Raw genomic sequence first — 21,394 nt, forward strand, 5'->3', positions numbered from 1 at the left:
CCCCCTTTTTCCCATTTTTCTACACGGGGTCAGGGTATCGTGTTAACTGTTGCCAACTTTCTCAGTTCAGTGCCACACTCCTGCCTTCTTCAACACACTCATGCCTGACTGTCACAGATCTTTCACACAATCCATCCAGCTCTTTGCTGGATGTCCTCACTTCCTCTTACCTTCTTCCTGTCTGTCCCAAATCTTCCTCACCAGATTGTCGTCTGCTTTTCTACACATGTGCCCAAACCACTATAATCTGTTCTGTTTGATCTTTTCTGCAATTGGAGCTACTTTGGCTTCTGCTCTTATGTCCTCATTTCTTCGTCTGTCACACAGTGTGCATCCTGCCACCTTTCTCAGGCACTTCATTTCCATCACCTCTAGTTTCTTCAACTGTTCTGCCTTTACTGCCCAGGTTTCTGTACCATACAGTAGTACTGGTCGCACTACTGTGTTACACACCTTACTTTTCAGCTTCTTTGGCATTCTTCTGTCATAGACTACACCTGATACTCTATGCCAGTTGGCTGTGGCCCCTCTGATTCTAGCTTTGACCTCTTCATTCAGACTATCCTTCTCCTCAACTATTCCTCTCAGATACTTGAAGCTGTTTACCTGTTCCACTATCTTCTCTTCTATCTCTATTGTCAGCTTTTTCTGATTTCCCCAATTTGCTGCCATTACCACCATCTTATCTGTGCTTAGTTTCACCCCATGTGCCTTCAGATTTGCATTCCATTCTCCTATCCTTTGCTGAAGTTCTAGCTCAGAGTCTGCCTGTATTGCCACATTGACTGCATACAGCAGCTTTGTTGATCCATCCCTTCCAACATGTTTGCTAATGTAGTCCATCACCAGTACAAACAGCAATGGACTCAGAGCTGAACCCTGATGTACACCCACACCCACTGGGAACCCCTCTGTGAGGCCGAACACTATTCGTACTTGAGTCATTGGGTCCTTGTTTATAGCCTGCACTAATTCTACCAATGTTTCTGGGACTTCAAACTACTGCAGTACTGCCCAGATCAGCTTTCTTGGGACCTTGTCATATGCTTTCTCCAAGTCTAGGAATGCCCAGTTGGACTCTCTCTTCATCTCTAGCTTCTTCTCAAGTATCTTTCTCAATTCAAACATCGGGTCAGTTGTGCTGCATCCTGATCTGAATCCAAACTGCTCATCTCCCATCTTACATTCTGCTACTCTGCATATCCGTTTATCAATCACCCTCTCCAGAACTTTCATGCAATGTGATAGGAGTTTGATACCTCTGTACTGCCCACAGTTGTGGATGCCCCCTTTGTTCTTATACACTGGCATGAGTATGCTTATTCTCCAGTCATCTGGGATACACCTTTCTCTCCACACTGCTATTAGTACCTTCAGGAGCCATTTTTCCCCTAGCTCACCCAGCATCTTTATCATATATCTGCTGTGACCTCATCTGAGCCTGCTGCTTTCCCTGGCTTCATCTTCCTTAGTGCTGTTCTTACTTCTTCTAGGGTGGGCTCCTCTTCTTCTCTCATTGTAGGCTGTTTCTGTGGCAGTAAAGCTTCTGTGGAGTTTTCTTCATTCAGAATCTGCTGGGAATACTCCTTCCATCTGCGTTTGATGTCCTTTGGGCTGGTGAGCAGGTTGTTGCTGGCATCCCTTATGAAGGGTGTCTGACTATCTTCTTTATCTTTCTGTCTTTCACGTGCAACCTGATATAGTTTATTTGTGCCCCTTACTAAGTCACTTTCCAGAAGTTGGTACAGTGCCTCCAATGCCCTATTTTTTGCTACTTCAACTTCTTTCTTATCTCTCTCTCTCTCTCTCTCTATATATATATATATATATATATATATATATATATATATATATATAATATATATATATATAAAACAGTCATATAGTATTTTACAGAAACAATAAAATTTTAATGTCTAGACATCATATCTATATATCTACCTTATAGATCTATAACAGGATTAAGGAAATAGCATGTAACCATGTAATCATGTAGTCAAAAGACCAGCTATGTATGGTGATACACTGAGGTTAGGAAATTAACTTTTTTCCGCTGTAGTGCGATCTTGGAGTTGATATATTTAATTTACAGGGGGGGGGGGTAGAGCCCCCCACATGGGGGTGCAGGGGAGGCTTGTCCCTCTGCAGAAATGTAGTAGAAAGTGTGTTTCTTAGTTAGGTGGTGTTGTAGGTGGAGGAGATTGTATTTACTTGTGCAATGTAGTTTTCAATGTTATGAAGCACACTTTCAATATTCTGAGTTTTCAATGTTTTGAGTATTCAGTGTTTTGAATTTTCAGTGTTATGGTCTCAGTGTTATATAATTCAACATTATGAAATTTCAGTGTTATGAAGTAGACCCATATATATATATATATATATATATAGATATATATATATATATATATATATATATATAGATATATATATATATATATATATATATCAATAACAACGTGGTATCTCTTCAAACCTCCCTTCAGACTTACCAGCCCTTGACTCTTTCTGCACATTCTAGCTCTCTTAATAGAGTTACCTATATACACAATATAATCTAAGAATGTGTTGCATACATGTATCTTATAATTTAACAGTGCATTTATCATTTTGCACTGCTACACATTTTACCTTATTGTTTGGCATTTTCTTATTGCGGTGTGTAGCCAGTAATGACTTTTAACTTGATTTTGAATTTGTTGTTTCACCTCTTTCTACATTGCTGTACATTTATTTCCAGGTTCCCTCTAAAAATCAACATTGCCAGCAGGGCTACTCAGCTACCAACATGTAACTAACTAACTAAATAAATACACAAAGGCAATATGCATGTGGCAATGCTGAATTAATATGAAACTATTATGCATAGGGAAAACATGGTGCTGATATAAAGGTATATGTTTAGGGAAATGTGAAACTTGAAGAGGGGTATGTTTTGGGAGAATGTACAACTGACATAAACAGGTATGTGGATAGACAATGTGGAACTGATACAGAAGGATAAGTCTGTATATGATGAATTTGGAAGTGGCAGGGACAGTGTTATGTATGTGGAGAGTGTGCAATCCAAAGGGGTTATATGTACAGGTAGAATGTGGAAGTGTCATAGAGAGACTCTTATAAATAGGGTGGAGACTTGATATAGAGGGCTATGTAAAGACAGAAAGTGGAAATAATGTAGATGGGTTATGTATAACTGATGATGTATGCTAAAGAGGGAGGAAAGAATTAGGAATAAGATAAGATATAGAGGATTATGATGTGGTTGCAATATTCTAGACATAGATACCAAGAAATTCACCTCAGGAGTGAACATGTTACTGTTATTATGTGGCAAGACATTACTTCTACCGCTATCATATGATCAGGCATTATTTGTACCACTGTGTGATCAGACATTAATTCTGCTGGTATGTTGTGGTCAGACATTAATTCTACTGCTGTCAGATGGTCAGGCATTACGTTTACTGCTATGTGATCAGACAGTACTTTTGCTGCTGTAATATGGTCAGACATTACTCTTCCTGTTGTTATGTGGTCGGACGTTTCTTTCAGTGCTGTTATGTGCTCAGGATTATATCACAGTTTATTGAAGTGCAGAAACATCAATATATAAAGAGAATCAATACCAGCACTTTGAACATAAAATAACAAAAACTCCAGATCAATAACAATCAAAAAAGGAAACAAATAAGTGCCCTTTTCTGATCACTTATTCCTAACACTAATGATCATTTCAAATCAAATTTGTCTGAATAGTGATACTATTATGGAAAACTGTTTTTTGTAAATTAATATGCAGGGTTAAGGTTAAAAAAGGTGCTGAAAACCACTATCACTGAAAAATAAACAAGTTTTTTTGTAGTGGGCAATTCTTCTTGCACCCCCATGTGGGAAGAAGAGCCCCATAACCCCAACTGATATATATATATATATATATATATATATATATATATATATATATATATATATATATATATATATATATAGCAACTCCATGATCACATAACATTGGGGAAAACTAAAAGCTCAGAGATTAATGAAAGTGATTTTCAAACCTTTTTTTCACAAATCAGAATTCGTTTTAATAATAGGAATAAATCAACTGGCTCCTACTCCGATATTCATAATATCATTACGGAACATAACATGAAGTTTGCCTCATCCTTAGTGTCATTTCTTTGTCATCTTTTAAGTTGGTGACACTAAGTTCACAGAAAAATAAAAAAACAAGGGTGACATCTTTCACCAACTACCTACTTGCACCTACATCACCTTATATAAGGCTCTGGTTACATAATATATAATGATAATTATAATGATAATAAGGTGAGGGGGTAAAGTATCACCCCACAAACTATTGCTGTTATATATTATGAATTTCTAGTGTTACATAAACCATACCTCTCAACCTCTTAGAGCAGGAATTCTGTACAAAGCCAAAAAAAATGGGAGACAAAGGCCCCAGTATAGAGACTTTTTTAAAACATTACTCTTAGATACGTAAAAGTTGATAGAGCAACAGGTTTTCCATTAGCATGAATTTTCTGAAGGGTATGAAGTATGAAATTCAAACACTTGTCATTGTTTCTAATTTCCATCCTCATTGATTTGCCAATCATTTGCCAGAAAACCAAAAATCTATAAGAAACAAACTAAAGCTAGGAGGCAAATGTCTGTACATTCTGTGAAAATTAGGACAACTGGGAGGTATGCATAAGGTGAGATGGGACCACTCTGACAATACATTTGCCATCTTATATGGTTGCAGCCAATCCTTTCAGCATTTTATTATTTATTTATTTTGCTTTTGTTTACCAAGTTTCTCTGACTGGGTTTAGTGAAAAAAAAGTTTTCAGCAGAGGTTCTGGGAGAAAAACTTCAGTATATTACCAACATTTTTAAACAGACAATCATTAATATACATGAACAGACATTAAATAATATGCAATTATTACAGTATAAAAATGCCTATGCATTAGCAGATAATAAAACATTTGAAGAGACGTATTAGTGGGTTTGTCAGATAGATAATATGCCATGTGATTAGGGATTGCAAATTCAAAGAAATGGAGGTGAGGGAAGGAACAGAGCGGAAAATGTTAATACTGTAGATAGAGGTGGGGTGTATAGCATGTATGTAGTACACACCTCTCAACTGTACAGATTTTCGTAGAATGTCCAGATTTTTGCCTCATATTTTTGGTTCATGTCTCATAAAATTGTGTTTTTTTTGGCAAATCATTGAGGTTTGAAGTAAAAGATAATGACAGTCATTTGAGTTTCAGACTTCATACCCTTCAGAAAATTCATACTAATGCAAAACCTGTTTTTCTATCTACTTTATAAGTTTGTAAAAGCAGTATTTAAAAAGTGTCCCTATTTTTGGGCCTCTGTCCCCTCATTATTTATTGCTTTGTCCAGATTTCTGGCTTTAACAGGTTGAGAGGTATGATGTAGTAGTAGGGGAAAAGCATTGATGTGATATTGAGTTTGGTAGTTACTAGTTATTCATTTAAATATTATTGTATCTTTTTCTCTGATGAATAGAGGAACAATGATGAGGAATCAGAATTAGTATTCTGAATGGATAGATGTTGGATGGACTACCCACGACATAAGAAATAAGTGTCTGAAGTCTGGATGAGTGGGCATTTACAGAAGGAAAATGGCTCTGATGTGTGGCTTCTTTGAAAAAAAAGCTTCTTTTGTGGGACTACAAGTGGATTGCTCTGAGAATTAATGGCTGCTAACTACAAACATACATGTTTAAAGGAATGGAGCTCTGAAATAGTACTATATACAGCATAATGGCTGTTGTAAGGAAGGTTATAAAGCACCTTCACACACACATGCATGTTCTGCTTTGTCCCATAATTTGGGCCAAAAATCATATGATACTCAGCATCATGTCACAAGATAAGTATCAACAATCCTATAATGCTCAGTGAAAATCTTATGATACTCAGCATCATGTCAAAATACTCAGTGTCATGACTATGAAAGTTATCAAAAATCATATAATACTCAATATCATGTCTCACAAGAAGCATCAAAAATCCTATGATACTCAGCATTACCCTGCATGAAAACTACAAAAATCCTATGATACTCAGTTTCATGCTGCATGAAAACTACAAAAATCCTATGATACTTAGCATCGTGCTGTATGACAGTTATCCATAGCCTTATGATACTCATCCTGCAGTATGGCAGTTGTTTTCAAATCTCTGTGATACTCAGAAATCTGCTGACTTGTAAGAGCAATATGATAGCTGCTATTACCGAGGATTAACTATTTACACATCCAGAAGGGAGCTATGCTGTGGCTGAGGAGTACATAATCTAGAGATACATTCATTTAACAAAACTAGATGCAGTTAGCTTGCTTTGGTGACACACATCAGTGCTCCATTTTGTATTTCTTTCTTGTTAAAGTAGATCCTGCTGGTGGTAGTTTTGTGCTTCCTCATAAATTTTTCAAAGGAATGTGTTTTTTATGATTCAGAAAAGGCAATGACATTAATGCTAAACAGAAGAATAGTATTATTCTTAGTGTCGGCAAAAATAGGATCCATTGGAACTACTATTTGCCTAGTAAGCGTTTTTATAAATTTGCTTCCTACTTGGTATACATCTTGCTAGTAAGAGTTGTACATCAGGTTTCTATTTGCTTAAAATAATAAATACTGTGATAAACTCAACTTATAATTCATTAGTCTTTCATCTAAAAATCATACACTTACTGTCATTGCTGTAGCTAATTCTTTTTGTCTTAGTAAGTAAGGATGAATCCCTGAGGAATATCAGTTGTGTAAATGTGTATTTGTGCAATATTGTTTGATGGCAAAACTATCACACTCTCTCAAAGAGAGTGAGACATTAATATAGCTCTGTCCTATGTAAGAAAGAAATGTCTTAGGTGAACATCTGGTCAACAACATTATCTGTAATGAGCTGACAATTTCAAGTCCGGCATCTGTTAAGTGAGAAAGCAGTTTATATTCCATCTGTTAAGTGTGAGGGAAATGTTATGACACCATTGTTTAACAATGATGGAGGTATTCCTCCCAATTCCTGAAGGTGTCAGGGCAACTTTATATCCCAACCATTATGCAGGAAGACAATATTATGTCCCATGTTTTAGGTGTGAGGGCTGCATTATGCCCAAACTCCATGATATGAAGGCATTATGCACCATGAATTAGGTGTGAGGGCAACTTTATTCTCCCAGCCTTCGATACACCGACCACTATAATGACCCCGTAAGTAAATCCAGCATATTTACTTTACTGAAAGTTCTCCATTAGGGCAGTACTGCTCCAAGCAGCTTCCATAAGTACACCAGCAGGCCTACTATTCTCACAGCTTATACAGCAGCAGAATGAAGCAAGCCTTCCATTCATTATGTTTAACCTTATTGTTCTACTGTTCTACCTCTCAAACATGAGTAGTACTAATGTAGTGTATCCCATGTCCCTTTCTTATGAAGTACAGCAGCAGTCAATCAGTGCCCCTCAGTGTTTTCAATAACATTGTCAGTGTCCCACAGTAGTGATGGAAGGTGTTTGTTGTTCTTTAAAGGTGACTGAAGCAGTATGTCAGTGTTCTTTACTGGTGACAGCAGTAAGTCGGTGTCCCTTGGTTACCATAGTTCACAGGTAAGGGAAGTGACAGTGTGACCTCATTCTTTAAGGTGACATCAGAAACAAATGCACACTTCCTTCCTCCGTCCATGAAAGTAATCCTTCACATCTGTCCTTTTTTAACACCAAAACTAGCAGGGCATATAGCACCTTCTCTGTCTTTGTTCCATGGATCTGAAATGCCCAAGCTGCACATATTGCGTATGCTGCTGACATCAGTAATAGGCTGTGAGCCACACTTAAAGAATCCTTCAAGAATTGTAAGGGGAGCTCATCAGCACTGGTGAGGAAGGTAATTACATAACATTTTTGTTGATGAGTCACCACATGGCAGAAGACTACATGATTGAAAAATCTGGAAACAGTATGATTGGCAGAGACACCAGGTATCAGTACTGCAGTAAGCCATCTTGTGTCTTAGGAGAGACATAACCCTTTGTGCTTGTCAGACTGGAGATAATGAACCATGTTCTTTAATTTTGCATTGTGAAAGCACTGCTGAAGATGATCATCTTTCTTCTCTGCATGGGGTTGAGGATTACTTCTTGATGTCCTAAACAATAATCATCTGTGAGAAATAGCTGGCTACATTTCCTGAAAACTGTTATTCCTATGATGGTGATGAATAACATTAATGGACAGAACATGTGGTGGAGAACGTTAACCTTTCTCTGTAGCATTTCATCACCAGTCCAGACCAGTCCCATCTGCTTTAATTTTTGTTGAAAATTAAATTTAGAGTAGTAATTAAATGTATATTGGCACAAAGCTGCAGAAATTAACTTTAAAATATTTAAGATTTACAAAAAAAATAATTAAACTGAAATTCAAACAACAAACTGCTAGCACTTCTTTTGTATAGATTAAAACCTAGTTTTAGGGTCCAATTCCAAAACACTCGTACTCAATGTAAGTAACCATTTACACTGAGATCAGGTCTTTTGGAATCTAGCTCCTGGTATATGCCTGTTAATAGACAGGCCTTACACCGAAGTGAGTCACTTAGACTGAGAGCAAGTCTTTCAGAATCAGGGCAGACTTACAATGAGAGCGACTTTTTTTGGAATCTGGCTGTTAATGTCTGGATAAAAGAGTATATTTTGGAAATAACAAAGAAAGACACACGGATAAATTTTATAAACACAGCAAACATGCGGATCATTATGTAGAATTTAAATATCAGTCTCTGCAGATAGCTAGACTTTCCATGAGGGTTGGAGATTTAAGTAGTGAGCATCCATGTACAGAATTAGAGCACCAACTATGTCTGAATTCTGTAGATGAACTAGGACTTAATGATGTTGTACTTCTAAAAAATTACCTTAGAAAAAGAGGTACAAATAGTTTTAATCTTTGCTACTTCTTGATGTCCTAAACAATAATCATCTGTGAGAAATAGCTGGCTACATTTCCTGAAAACTGTTATTCCTATGATGGTGATGAATAACATTAATGGACAGAACATGTGGTGGAGAACGTTAACCTTTCTCTGTAGCATTTCATCACCAGTCCAGACCAGTCCCATCTGCTTTAATTTTTGTTGAAAATTAAATTTAGAGTAGTAATTAAATGTATATTGGCACAAAGCTGCAGAAATTAACTTTAAAATATTTAAGATTTACAAAAAAAATAATTAAACTGAAATTCAAACAACAAACTGCTAGCACTTCTTTTGTATAGATTAAAACCTAGTTTTAGGGTCCAATTCCAAAACACTCGTACTCAATGTAAGTAACCATTTACACTGAGATCAGGTCTTTTGGAATCTAGCTCCTGGTATATGCCTGTTAATAGACAGGCCTTACACCGAAGTGAGTCACTTAGACTGAGAGCAAGTCTTTCAGAATCAGGGCAGACTTACAATGAGAGCGACTTTTTTTGGAATCTGGCTGTTAATGTCTGGATAAAAGAGTATATTTTGGAAATAACAAAGAAAGACACACGGATAAATTTTATAAACACAGCAAACATGCGGATCATTATGTAGAATTTAAATATCAGTCTCTGCAGATAGCTAGACTTTCCATGAGGGTTGGAGATTTAAGTAGTGAGCATCCATGTACAGAATTAGAGCACCAACTATGTCTGAATTCTGTAGATGAACTAGGACTTAATGATGTTGTACTTCTAAAAAATTACCTTAGAAAAAGAGGTACAAATAGTTTTAATCTTTGCTATATGCAATGCAAAATGCTTACTTATCTGTGATTTTGATATAATGTTTGTAAGTAATAAGTACTAAAATTTTAGCTAGGGTTCCATTTATAATTTTAAGAGTAATAGTTATATGGAGGAGTTTTTGTATAAACTGATTCTCACTGCAACTGATTCTTAATGACTGAGGAAAATCTTGTATTCTGAACAAAAAACAATTGCTAGGATCATAGGATCATAGGAAATACAAAGCAAGAGAGTCTTGCGATCATTTAGGCCTTGTCTGTACTGAATATCAGACTGAATCTCCTCTTAGGAGAAGAAGGCCAGGCCAGTAAAGTCAAAGAGAATCTGTGAATCCCATTTCCCATCTGAAGGAAAACAATGCCTCACACTGTGTAATTTGTATTGGAAGTTGAAAAATTATTTGCAGATGTTTGAAACCAAAGTCTGATCACTGCACTGAACCTTACAGACTGTTAACCTTTTTAACAGTATATTATTAATTTTCTTGCACAGTACTAATAAAATAACTTGTCTATGCAACAAACGACACATACAGTACTGTACAGTTTACAGCTTTAATGTCTCAAGTTAAACTTTTTAAACAGCACGGATGATGATCTCCAGTATACAGATCTAACAAGAAATCATATCTAACATTATTCAATTTTACTGTCCTTATATACACTTTTTATGAAAGCAGTCTTTTGATATTGATATAATGCAGTCTGTGTTAAGCTACTTTCTGTTCTGTTTCAAGGTGAATTATATAACAGTTCAGTGAGTCGTCCTTGCCTCCAGCCTGGTAGGGAGAACAACTCCTTCCTTGCATCTGCATCCCAGGAATTATCCTTATCAGCATTTTTCCTTGTGGCCGTACCAGACACTGTTACATTCATGATTCTAACAAATGGATGTCTTTTTTTACTTGAATTTTAGCTAACAGCTGTTTAACCCTTTAATATATATCTGTATGCTAGCAAACAGAAATGAACATGCATCTAACTAACTCTTTTTTCCTACATATATTCTAGCAAATATAAGTGTAAATGCATTTAACTAGCTATATTTTTTACATGTATTTTAGCAAATGGAAGTGTACATGCATTTAGCTAGCGATATATATATATATATATATATATATATATATATATATATATATATGGGTCTACTTTGGTTGGTTGAAGTTTGAGTACATCGAAACCCACTTGTGCGAGACCATTTGTTTGAAGGACTGACACTTCAAAAACCGAGTATGGAAATCACAATACAGTGCAGAATGGGAATATTCCCTTTTCCTCGCTGTAGTGCGATCTCTGAGTTGGTATATTTAAGTAGGGGGTGTGGGGCACAGCCCCCCACATGGGGAGTGCAGGGGGACTTGCCCCCCCTGCAACAGATGTTTTTTTTGTGTTTTTTTTTTTTTAGTCAGCCAATCTGATGACTAGATTTCAGCGAAAGTGCACTTTTTTGGATGAATGTATGGTTTTGAAGAACATGTTTACCAAACAGGGGTGCCCACTGACTATGGTCAATAACTTAATATTGGAAGTTATAAATAAAAGAGAAAGCAATCATTTTGTAATTATTCTTAACTTTAAAAATAACTGGGTCAACAGAGAACACATCTAATGAAACACTGGAAATGAACCCATGCACAACTAAAACTCAGCAAATAATCCCCTACAAAAATTATTTTATTTACAATCTGTAGTAAGGATAGTGATACTATTATGTGGATACTAGAGAAAAACTAGTCCCTCTTTAATGACAACAGACAAGTTCGAGAAAAGCTAGGCAAAAAAAACATCATTGTTTACAAAAAAGGAACGAACAAGGAAAGTATGTTGGAAAAAAAAACATAACAATAACAACAGAAAACTCAAAATGAGAAAATGCAGCAACTGTTCATGACCCACAGACATTGCCAACATCCTAGCTGACAGGTTCAGTGCAAATCCCCCCCCCCCCCACCAAAAGGGAAAATATCTATCCCAGCAGAGTGCTGCCCCCCTGACATCTCAGATGTTCAGGTAAGAGCCGCCCTCTCCAAAGCAAAAAACACAGCATCAATAGGACCAGACGGTGTCCCAGGCTGCGTCCTACATGAACTCCAAGAAGAGCTAAACCCAAACATAAAACTACTGTTCAATCTCAGCCTTACTACAGGATATGTACCCAAAGAGTGGCATACAGCAACAGTGGTCCCTCTCCACAAAGGTGGTGCCTCAACGGATCCTGGAAACTATCACCCCATAAGCCTGACTAGCTTGGTCTGCAAAGCTATGGAAAGGATCATCATGGACCTCATAAATAAAGATATTGGGGACCTACAGACACTGGATCCTACCCAGTTCGGCTTTGTTAAGGGCAGATCCTGCCTCTTAAACCTGGTTGATTTCTTTGAAACAATCACCAAGGCCATTGATGAGGGGAAGGTGGTCCACACAGCCTACCTGGACCTTGCAAAAGCCTTCGATACAATACCCCACTCGGGAATTATAGATTAGCTCACCAGCTTAAATATAAACCCCTATGTCACTAGATGGGTTGCAAACTGGCTCAAGGACAGAACCCACATGGATAGAATTGCTGGAGCCATGTCAGACTCCTAACCAGTTACAAGTGGCATCCCACAAGGCTCAGTCCTGGGACCTCTCTTGTTTGGTATATATTTCTCGGAGGTACAGGCCAACACAGAAGGACTGTGGCTGACCAAGTTTGCAGATGACTGCAAACTGGGCGCCATAATCGACTCTCCAGCCGACACAAGCATTCTCCAAAAGGGCCTCATAGAAACAGACAACTGGTGCCAGAGCCATGGCCTCAGGCTAAACGCCAAAAAGTGTATAGTCATCCCCTTTGGCAAAAACAAAGTGCCCACAAATTACCACATAGGTGGTAATCCATTAAGTACAGAAGAAGTAATTAGGGACCTGGGGACCCAAGTTGATAGCAATCTCTCATTTGACAAACACGTGGCCAAAGTGGTTAGAAAAACATTTTATATAGCCCACCTAATCATGAAGGGATTCACATCTAGATCAGGGGAGGTCATCGTGCCTCTTTACTCATCCCTCATCAGGCCCATCATTGAGTACAATGCCCCTTTTGGGATGTATCTTACCAGACACCTGCAGCAACTGGAAAGACCCCAAAAGTACCTCACCAAGAGGATCAAAGGGCTCAAACAGATGCCATATGCTGCCCGGTTAAAGAAACTCCAGCTCTACTCAGTGGCATACCGCCTGCTCAGAGGCGATCTGTGCCTGACGTATAAAGCCATGTCCAACCCGGAATTAATGGACATGCTGCACCTCAGAAAATCCAAATCTCATCGAGCTATGTGCTTGAGAGACTTGAACCTCAGCACTGAAATAAATAGGACATGCTGGAGGGACAGATTCATAACCCAGAGGCTCCCTTCACTCTGGAATAAAATCCCAGTCCAGGTTAGGCAGAGTCCCTCATTGACTCTCTTCAAGAGGAATCTTAATGAGTGGATGGGAGATCATAGGTTTACCCCGGGTATCACTTCTGTATCACTGTTAGACAGAGGCACAGTATACTAACCTCGAAAAAGGGCATAGCAAAATTAATTTAAAATGGGTGGCGAAAGCCAAACACACTCTAGCTAGGCTTATAAATGCCCTAGGGCAGATAGCTAGTATGAACCTATGAACTTAATTGGATGCATGTAGGTGAACACTACACAGTAAACTCTCATAATTTTAAGATAGCAGGTAATTTTAATTGTTAGACCTCACGTGTAGTGTACTTAGCCCATTGCCAGTCATGTTCCTCTTTTTTATATTGGGAAGACTGAAAGGAAATTGAACGAGAGAGTCTACAAGCACCTTTTCAACATTAAATAGAAATAGGACACTAATGTCCTGTTTAAACATGTTTGCGATGACCTGAGAAAGTTGCAGAAAATATAAGGAGTGGTCATTGGTCGTTGATGCTAGAGAAAAGGGAACTGTACTGGCAACTCAGGCTAAATGGTAGTAGTTGGACAGGAAATGAGTGAACAGACAATCAATTACTTGCCTTTTAAAGTTTAAAGCATTAGACAGAAGAAAAAGTATGACACTAATTATCTGCTCACCATTTTCAACTACCTATCATCAACTATCTGTTACTATTATTCTTTATTATTATTATTCATATACATATTTTTCAGTACGTTACTCATGCTACTATAGTTTTACACATTATGATTTCTTAATTCCTTTAACAAAAAGTTTTTCATATGGTTAATTATAGATTTTTTACAGTATTTTAGAATGACACTATGATTTTTATCAAGAGTTTTTATGTACTGTTTCAGTTAAAACACATTAATCAGCAAACAGTTTTGGATGTACTCAGTCTGACGTAACATGCCCTGGTTTTTGGGGCTCAGTTATTACATGATGGAAGATTTCACTTCTGACTGGATGAGTACTGGTTGACATATTTCTATTATAGCGTGTATTTAAACTAGCATCAGTGTTTCTACTATATCTGAGGAAAATTTTATTGTAAGAATGAAAGTGCTTATCTATCATTAAATTTTTGGATGCTTTTAAACTTGGGATTAATTAAAGCTTACCCGGCATAGACTCCTGTGACAGTGATGTCTTCATAGTATCATGGACTATTTTTTATTTATTTTTTGAGAACTGAGATTAGATGGAAGTGAGAGGTTTTAGGGAACTTGTTTGGGTGGTGACCTGACCAGTGCTGATTTCTGTATGTTAAGCATGAGGTTTGATGTGAGACATTGGTTATAAATGCACAGGAGCAACTAAGGTAGGGTAAATGACACAAGGTGTTATAGGGCACAGTCAGTGGATGACACTCAGAATGTAGTGCAGTATTCATAAATTAATGTCTATACTGTATCTCAGGTCACAGCTGAAGCACTTTGTGTGTGGTATTGTAACTGTGGCAAACTGCTTCTTATGTTTGTAGCAGTTTGCCACAGTTTTCATTAGAATATTTTTTTTATCATTAGCATGTAAAGAAGGGAATGATTATTACTTGTCTGAAGTGGAACAGGAACCAGGAAATAAAGTTATCTGATCCAGGCAAGGCATCTCTGAATTTTTTTCTAGGATGTTTACAGTTTCTTTAGCAGTAATTCATTTTAAGTAGAAGAGAGGCAATAGGGAGGAGGGGAGGAAGGTTGACAATTTCTAAATGAGTGGGAGACAGGAGAAGCGAAAGTTCTTAGAGAAATGAAGTACGGAAAATGTCCTTTAGAGCACTGAATGTAGTCTTGAGCTAATTTCTGTGTAGAGTTGTATAGTCAGTTCAAATGTTAAGCTTAGACCAGAAGGACAACAAGGATAATAAGTATGTGAAAGCTGAAGGCAACAGGGCACTGATCATGGAAGATTGCTGGGAGAACTCTGATATCTGAGATTTTAAGGGTTGGTTGGTTGGTTATTATCTGGCCAAGAAATGACCGATAATTTGATAGAGGGTTAGGACATGTAGGGGCTTTAATGCATTACAGGAAGTGGAAGTCTGTAAGAAATTCAGATATGTCATTGGCATTATGATAAAAAATGTTAAGATTTAAGTCACTCAGGATTAATTATTTTTAGGTCTGTTTATGTTCTAAATAATTCTGAAAATTAACCTTTTTGAAGGAAGATGGTAGCGGTAGGTAGGCTCCACACAAAAAAGTGAGTTGTTATTAAGTAGAGGAACTTTTATATGTAAACATTTAGGATCAGAAATGGTATTGGTTTGTACAATTACAGAGATGTTTTGGTGAGGTTTAAACAGGACAGGAGTTCCTCCATCTGGCCGGTCACTGCTCTGGCATCAAACATATACGTATATCCAGGGAAGACTGTATGATGAACTGGTATTGTTTGAGCCAGGATTCAGTGATGGTAAGTAAGGCTGGTGAGTATATATTGTAGAAGCAGATGATTTGATCAAGCTTGCTTCTATAGATTTTTATATTCATTAGGGCACAAGAGACAGAATGCCGATTTAGAGAGGGTTCGTCCGTTCTGTCGGCAACTGAACTTGGGTTCAGATCAGTGTTAGATCTGAGAAGTAATAAATGAAGTACATCTAATGAGAAACCTAGGGAGAGATACTGTGATAGGCATGATTCAAGGTGAGTGTACATTGTAAAATTTATCAGATATGAAATGGTTTAGGGGTGAGAGAGGGATACCTGTGGAAAGTGAAGCAATGGGTAAGTGAAGGCAGTGAGTAGCAATGTGTTAAGTGTAAGATAAGAGAAAGGGAATGTAGTGGAGTCTCAGTTTTTGGAAAATTTTGAATAGGAAGTGTAAGTGTATGAGGAGTAGCAGGGGAAATAATAAAAAAGATTGGTGTGGCATTACATGGCTCTGTGATATGTTGAAAGGATGGATATTTGCTGGAGTAATTATGCTGTGTTCAACAGTAAGATTTATCTATGTGACTGATTTATGTAAAAGATGTTGTATGAAAATAATTTACTAGAGGACTGTTTTTGTCTGAAATGAGAAGGTTGAATGGTTCAGGAAGTTAGGATATATGGAATAGAATAGGCTATAATTAGCTTATGATGAAGAACTGATATCACATTGAAACTAGTAGATTCGAGAATGAGGGTTGGAGTGGTTATATACAGAACTGATTCTGCGTAGTACAGAGGTAAAACACTTATGTAAAATTATGATATAAATGTGCTGTTTACATTAAAACAAATCATTTATACTGATGCAGAATAGTTCCGACTGAATGCTGTGTTGAGGGGGGAAAATAGCAAAGTTACATTCAGTACATGCAAAGTGTAGATCAATATGTGTGTATGTCCCTTTAAAGAGCTATCCAAGGGCTTGCACAAGTGTATAAATACTGAGCACGTGTGAGTCTGACTGCCATTTTGTAGTAAGCTGTTGAAATGAAAGCATGTATGTATGTAAGGTCTGTCTGTTAATCAGTTAGTTTATATTTGATGATGCTGCTATCTATCCTGTTTTTGTATAATAAAGCATCTAAATGAACTACCCTGGCTGCTTGTCGTCTGTGTTAGAGGGACGAGTGACATGGTGTCAAAAGAGGCATGGCTGAAATGACTTGTGGCCAGAAAGAGCTCCAGTTTCTCCAATTTGAATTTGAGAGGCATCTAGTTAGCACTAGTGGAATATAGAGGAGTGGATCATCCCTACTGCACGTACAATTCACAAAACAAGTCAGAAACAAATTTCACATGTTAAAACTTGGTCAAACTATTTCTTATTCACAAAATATGAAACGAAAGCATGCAGAACACTCTAAACAATATTTAAATAAGTCAAAATGTCTGAGATTGATAGAAATATTCAAATTACATATAGAAAAGCACGTATTTTTTATATTAATTAATGCTATTCGAGTTATCAAAGTGTATAAAGTGTCCGCATGTTCGTACAGTATTACAGTAAAGTTATTTCACAAATACAGCTATTTCAGAGCATATTTCCCAAAGTACAGTATTCAAGGAGTTTATTGTACTTTTGTGTATTACTGCAAGTTAAAAGAGGCAACTTATTCATATATAATTACAAGGCCCATATTTTCAGTGTGTTTGGGCATACATTGTTGGGACGGCTGAAGGATTTTGAAAACCAGGGCCACTTCTGTTTGATACTAATATTGCTGAGAAATGGAGCGTGTTTGAGCAAGAATACAACATTTTCATACAGGCTACATTTTCTGATAAAAATGACCATACAAAGGTATTTATTCTACTTAATTTAGCTAGGTCAGAAGCCATTGAAAGGGAACATTCATTTATGTATGCATCTGCAATCTTTGCAGGAGAGGGGGAAAACCGTCATACTGTTGTACCGGCTGAGTTAAGGAAGTGCCATGAATGCTTAAAATGTAAATTTAGAGAAATGTGTAACCACCAGATAAACATTAAAATGGAGAGGCACTTATTTTACACAAGGGATCAAAAGCCTGGTGAAACTTTTGCAGCATATATAACTGATTTGAGAAATAAGGCTAAAACATGCAGATTTGGTGATTTAAAGGATGAGTTAAAAGAAATATCACTGAAGTAGGCTCAAATGATGTGTCAAAGAAAGACAAAAATTAATAAATCCAAGAAAAAACAGACACAGTCACAACCGCAGTATCCAGTACTAAAAAACATTACTACAAGTGCACAGAACACAAGCGCTTTCACTATAATAGCTTCATCAGATGTTTAAAATGCACAGTAAAACACAACTCCTATAAAGCACTAAGGTAACAGTCACATGATACATTCCAATCACTATTTAAAAGCATATTACATACAAAATGCAAACATATAATTTAATAGCACATAAAAACATAAATAAAACATAAATACATTAGTGAAAGCTGTACTATCTCCTCAAGGTACTATTTTTAATCGGGGTCTCAGGGGTACAGATTCATTAAGACCATGCCCCAAGTCCCCTCTCAACCTAACAATCCATGTAGACTCTAAGTCTTCAATCTTATTAGCTATATCACCTAACCTGGAACTCTCTGATATTCTACGAATGACCAAGAACTTGAACACATGGGTGTCATCTGTGTTCAGTACATGTCTAGCTAGTGCATTAACCTTATTGTGTTAATTTATATTGTAAACATGTTCTCTTACATGTTCTTTAAATGTTCTGTTGGTCTTCCCTATATAGAATCCCATACATTTTACACAATAAGCAAGCTAAACCACATGTTTAGTAAAACGTGGCATATACTTTAAAAGTGTACATTTTCCTCTGGTCAGGATGATAAAATTCAGCACTGGTGTCAAAAATAGACCTTTGAGGAGATAGTAGAGCTTTCACTAATGTATTTATGTTTTATTTATGTTTTTATGTGCTATTAAATTATGTGCTGGTATTTTGTATGTAATATGCTTTTAAATAGTGATTGGACTGTATCATGTGACTGTTACCTTAGTGCTTTATAGGAGTTGTGTTTTACTTGCATTTTAAACACCTGATGAAGCTATTATAGTGAAAGCTCTTGTGTTCTGTGTACTTGTAGTAAAGTTTTTTAGTACTGGATACTACAGTCGTGACTGTGTCTGTTTTTTATTGGATTTAAAGGATGAGTTTTTAAAAGACAGACTTGTGTGTGGTATTAAAGATGACGCAGTGAGAAAGATTTTGCTTCGTGACAATGACTTAACTTTGAATGAGGCCATTCAGATTTGTCAGATATGTGAGCTCACAGAAAAGCACACAAATATGGTTACAAATAAGAATGGCATGTTTCCATTAGCTTCTAAAGCTCACATTGATAGCATGTAGTATGTAGTTAAAAGAAACAGGCCCAAGTACATGGCAGTAGATGTAGCACTCACTGGTAAACTGCAAAGCTCTGTAGCAAGTTCCAGAATTCGCTCAGCCTCAGTGAAGCATAAGAGTGAGTCAGAAAAAGCAAGGGCCAACATCCAGTTTCATTGCCAACTGTCATAATTGTGGTGGTAATCATGAATCTAAAAGGGAAAAATGCTTAGCTTTTGATCAATAATGCCACAAATGTAATAAGTGGAATAATTTCAAAAGATTTTGTAAATCAGAAGCCACACATTCTTTTATTAAAAGGGAACAGTTTAAGAAACGAGTATCAGTTAGAAAGCTGTGACCCTGCGTTACATACTTTTTATGTTGATGGTGTATCAGTGCTCATTGAAACAGTCAATGCTTTAATTTTATGGGCCAAAAATTAGGTATTTTGTATTGTTTGGATAAATGGCAAACCCACAAAGTTCAAAGTTCATACTGGCTCAAAGTGTAATCTTATGTCTGCAGAAACATTTCCTAGAGTATGTGCTGGTGAAAGGCTTGATTTGGTAAAGTGTGCGAAGCTTGTTGCTTAAGGTGGCGAAGAAATTCAGATGGAAGGCTCAGTAATGCCTTCATGGGGTCTATATTAGAACATCGAAGTTATAGAACTTCGAATGTTCTAATATCGACCCCTAGTAACCGAAAACTGATAACATCGAAAATTCAGAACAGCGAATTTTTTCCTAGGGAAAAAATTCACAGTTCCAAAACACATACACACAACACAAACACACCAAACAAACAGCAATCCACACACATACACCTAAAATCTTACAACTAACCCTACACTAAACTGTACATACACCACTATCTACCCACTTACCTTAACTCAAATCCTAACCCTAAGGTCCGCCACTATCGCACACACACCTCACCCGCACCCTAACCGTAACTTACCTACCCCGCCCTAACCCTCACATCCACACATTCACACACTTAACTGAACCCGACCCGTAACTTTCCACCACAGTGCTGAAAATAGTGAAGCGACAGGAATGGACAACCAAATTCTTTCCCTAGGAAAGAATTTGGTTTTCTGAAACTTCACTATTTTCAGCTTTCACTTATTAGGGTTCGATATTAGAACATTCAAAGTTCTGAAACTTTGATGTTCTAATATAGACCCCTTTCATGTTGCTCTGCTGGAAGAAGCTACGACTTATTATTTTTTGTGGTCAAGAGGCACATCCAGTCATTTTTAGAGCTCAAAGACAGTTTGCAAATGGGACTGCTTTCATTTAACAAGGAAGTCCACCATGTTAGCTTAAAAGACAACTATACTAATTTTGCCTAGTCTCTTTTTTCTACCTATGCTGATCTCTTAGAAGACAAACTAGGCAAGCTTCCAGTTGTGTACTCCATGACGTTAGCCCCAGTTGTCAGCCCAGTTATCAGGCCAGCCCAAAAATTTCCAATAGCTATGCAGAACAGAATCAAAGCCAAGCTAGACAAAATGGTACAACAGGGTGTGATTTGTCCAGTAGGTTCATCAACCCATACTGAATGGGTATCTCCCATGGTGGTAGCTCATAAGAAAAGCTCAGACAACATCAGAATATGTATTGATTCACAAGATTTGAACAAGGCATTGAAAAGACCTCATCGTCCAATGCATACAGTCGAGGAAGTCACTTCTCTTACACCAAATGCCACTGTTTTTTTGTGGGGGATAAATTCTGCTAGTGAAGTCTTTCAAAGTGCAATGGAGCAAAATTTCAGGGTATCCCTGTGCTATTATAGTAGATGACATACTAGTTCATATGTTAATAGGTGTTTACTAGGCTAACAACCACAAGGGCCTTTTTAAACCTAGCCATGCATCCCAAATCTCTGACAAGCTCTGATACCCTTGATAAGTGTAAGCATGGGCCTGGCAGATGAACCATTTACAGGTTACCCATGTCCATTACAGACATAGGTTCCAAACCAGGGATGAATTTCCAGTTTCCCATCCAACTGTCCAAGCTGCACTTTAATTGGGTTAGGGAGGAACTCTGCTTCACATGGATGGAGGAGCCTGTTCCATAGATGGGGTAGTCTCTGAGATACATAGCCTTCTCTCCAGCAGGTCCTATTTATATCACAGGCAAGATTTAAGTCTTTAGAATGGGCAGTTCGGGTCTTGTTTGCTTTGTGGATATGCAGGAGGTCCATCAGAGTGGTGTCTGACAATGCCCTTTATGCCAGGCATATATCTCCCCTCAAACCCCTGTAGGAGACAGAATACAGGGATAGGGCCTTGAGGTGGTCTGCAAAGGACATTTTACCTATACCCTGTAT

Source organism: Protopterus annectens, chromosome 9.part0 (assembly GCF_019279795.1).
Source record: "Protopterus annectens isolate FY-2018-M chromosome 9.part0, PAN1.0, whole genome shotgun sequence".
Lineage (NCBI taxonomy): Eukaryota > Metazoa > Chordata > Ceratodontiformes > Protopteridae > Protopterus > Protopterus annectens.